This window comes from Oryctolagus cuniculus, chromosome 2 (assembly GCF_964237555.1).
Source record: "Oryctolagus cuniculus chromosome 2, mOryCun1.1, whole genome shotgun sequence".
In the NCBI taxonomy this organism is placed as follows: domain Eukaryota; kingdom Metazoa; phylum Chordata; class Mammalia; order Lagomorpha; family Leporidae; genus Oryctolagus; species Oryctolagus cuniculus.
In genome coordinates this window covers 128,275,683-128,279,163 of record NC_091433.1, presented here as the reverse complement: position 1 = coordinate 128,279,163, position 3,481 = coordinate 128,275,683, and positions in this window count along the sequence as shown.

Genomic DNA, 3,481 nt, shown 5'->3' with positions numbered 1-3,481 from the left:
CCTTCTGCTTATTCAAGCTTCATCTCAAATGTTGCCTCACTAGCGAGGCCCACTCTCCACACTTAGCAGAAAGTAGTTCCCTTAGTGATAGGTGTTGCCTATCGTGCTATCCCATTTCTCAGTGTAACACTTACCATTAACTTGTATTTCTCTGTTGCTTATTTTCCTTCTTGCTAGATTGTAAGCTCCGTGAGAGCCTGGGCTATGACTGGTTCACTGCTGTGTCTCCAATGCTTAGCACAATGTCAAGCACAAAGGAGGTGCTCAATAAGTGTTTATTGGAGAGAGGAATATGGCCATGCTGAGCTGCCCATTGTGGGTAATGGAGAGCCCAGAGGCCTTGCTGAAAGGTCAGTATCAATATCACTAGCTGGTCAGCACTCCTAGGTTCTGCAATGCCAAGTCACAACCTCTGGGATGCCCTGACTGTGTAGTGTCCCTCACCTGAAGGGCAGTCTCTGTCTTGTGTTTTGAACTCATCCTGGACTCTTCTTCGCTTTGGGCCGTTATTTGCATTTGGTTGTTTACAGGTGGGTCCTTCCTGCTCTTCTTGCCAGAGTGAAGGAATTAAAACATCCCTAGAAGACTCACTACGCCTTTCCAGGGCCTGTATGCCCTGAATTGTAATAGTTGCCTGAGATAATAGTGGGGAGGCCCTAAAATATACTAATTGGTTAGATACGATGTGGGAATTGGGTTATTTCATACACAGAAGTTAATCTCAGACCAGTGTGATTAGCCACAGTTCAGTCAGAAATGGAGGCTCAGGGGGGAAATAACTTGCTGAAGGTCATAGTTAGTCTGTAGTTGAGTTGGGATTAATGCCCAGGGCTCTGAGATTCTGAGGCTTGGAGTTGGTGTTGGGGCACAGTGGCTTAAACTGGCGCCTGTGATGCTGGCATGCCATATCGGAGCGCTGGTTTGAGTCCTGGCTGTTCCACCAGCTCCCTGCTAATGCACCTGCGAAAGCAGCAGCGAATGACCTGAGTGCTTGGGCCCCTGCCACCTTGGAGGGAGTGCCTGGTTCCCTACTTCAGCCTGACCCAGCCCCAGCTCTTGAAGCTATTTAGGAAGGGAACTACTGGATGGAAGATTTCCCTCTCTCTCTCTGTAACTCTGCTTTTCAAATAAAAAATAAATATTTTTTTTTTTTTTTTGCCAGGCAGAGTTAGACAGTGAGAGAGAGAGAGAGAGAGAGAGAGAGAAAGGTCTTCCTTCCATTGGTTCACCTCCCAAATGGCCGCTACGGCCGGTGTGCTGCGCTGATCCGAAGCCAGGAGCCAGGTGCTTCTCCTGGTCTCCCATGTGGGTGCAGGGCCCAAGCACTTGGGCCATCCTCCACTGCACTCCTGGACCACAGCAGAGAGCTGGACTGGAAGAGGGGCAACTGGGACAGAATCCGGCGCCCCAACCGGGACTAGAACCCGGTGTGCCGGCGCCGCGAGGCGGAGGATTAGCCTAGTGAGACGTGGCGCCGGCCATAAGTAAATCTTAAAAAATAAATAAATAAATAAAAGAAAAGAAAAAGGATTCTGAGACTTGTATCCTGAGCCGCTGGAGTGTACAAAGCCCTAGGGATCAACTTCCAAGTACTAGGGTTCGTTTTCTTGCATGGGAGTGGCATTTTCTCTTTCACTCATTGTTCACTAAATGTTCAATGAGGCTCTACTTACAGAAGATTTTGGAGGCACGAAAGTGAATGAGATACAGTCCTTGCTCCCTGGAAGCTCATAATTTAGTGGGAAGCAGAAAAGGAGCAGATAATTCATGGTTATCAAGGAATATCTCAAATACCAAGGGACTCCAAATGCCTCAATCTGCTGATGTCTCTTCTCCTTCTTCTTCTGTCGCTCCCCCTCTTCGTGGAGGAACGACACAGGACCCCGCGCTGCTCTTTCGTCTGCTCGGCCCTCCCCGGGTTTGCTGCTGGTTCTTCCCGGGTTGGCTACTGTCCCTTCCACCTCCGTGGAAGGGCGGTTCCCCCTGGCCACTTTCCCCACTTCCGCAGGGGAGCGGCACACCGCCGGCCGGCTCTCTCGGGGGCTGCACAGGTGTTCCCCTTAGATGTTCCCCTTAGATGTTCCTGGTGCATGCCGTCTCTCTCCTCCTTTATAGTCCTCCTCCGCCAATCCTAACTCGGCTGCCCACACGCCGAGTACGCTGCTCTCCTCCAATCAGGAGCAGGTCCTACAGTTTATTGGCTGAACTGGAGGCAGCTGTGTAGAAGCTGTTTTCTTCTCTCCCAGTGCCATATTGTGGGAGAGCAGATGCATAGAATAAGTCTTAATTCCAGTAACTTAGTCTAGTCCGGGTTGCTCCCCACATTCTTCTTCTTTTTTTTTTTTTTTTTTTTAAAGATTTTATTTATTTGAGAGGTAGGGTTACAGACAGTGGGAGGGAGAGACAAAGAAAAAAGTCTTCCATCTGCTGGTTCACTCTCCAGATGGCCACAATGGCCAGAGCTGGGTGGGCCGACTGAAGCCAGGAGCCTCCTTCAGGTCTCCCACGTGGGTGCAGAGGCCCAAGTGCTTGGGTGTCTTCCACTGCTTTCCCAGGCCAAGGCAGAGAGTTGGGTTGGAAGAGGAGCAGCCAGGACTAGAACCAGCACCCACATGGGATGCCTGTGCCACAGGTGGAGGATTAACCTATTGAAAGGCAGTAGTGGGGGGAAGGGAGAGAGAGATTGAGATACTGAGATATCTTCCATGTGTTTGTTCACTTCCCAAACACTTGGAACAGCTGGGGGGCTGAGTCAGGCCAAAGCTGGGAGCTAGGAACTCAATCCAAATCTATCTTATGGGTGTCAGGGACCCAGCTACTTCAGCCCCATCACCTTGTGCCTCCCGGGGTACACACTAGCAAGAGGCTGGAATCTGGAGCAGAGCCAGGGTTTAAACCCACGTAGTCTGTTAGGGGGTGTGGGTGTCCCAAGCAGTGTCTTTAACTGCCATGCAAGATGCCTGCACCCCTCTTCTTAACTGACGGTTTGATGAACAGACTTGGGACACAAATGAGAGGCTTTGTAGCCCATAATTGAACTGCCCTGGAGCCACTGGGACAGTTTAGTGTTGTCTGTTGAGACAGCATGCCTCGTTTTGTCTTTTTGCATAGCAAAGGACTTAAAAACAAGATGCTTTTCTGACTGTGAAACTGGCAAAGATAAGAAAAAAATTGAAGATGCTTTATGATGACAAAGGTTTGGGGGAATGGATGTTCTGCACTGCTTTGGAGGAGAAATTAGTAGTACAAACTTAGTGGAGGGCATTCTAGTGAAATCTATTAAAAACTTAAACATTTACATATCATTTGACTCAATGATCGTACTTTTAGAAATTTATTTTAAGCAAATAACAGAATAAGCACATAAAGATGTATTGCTGAAGATTTTAAAATTGATCAGAAGCCCAAGATAACAGGAAAATCTGATTATTCAATAAGAGAAGTTTGGTTAAATAAGACTTAATATTTATATGGGAAAAAG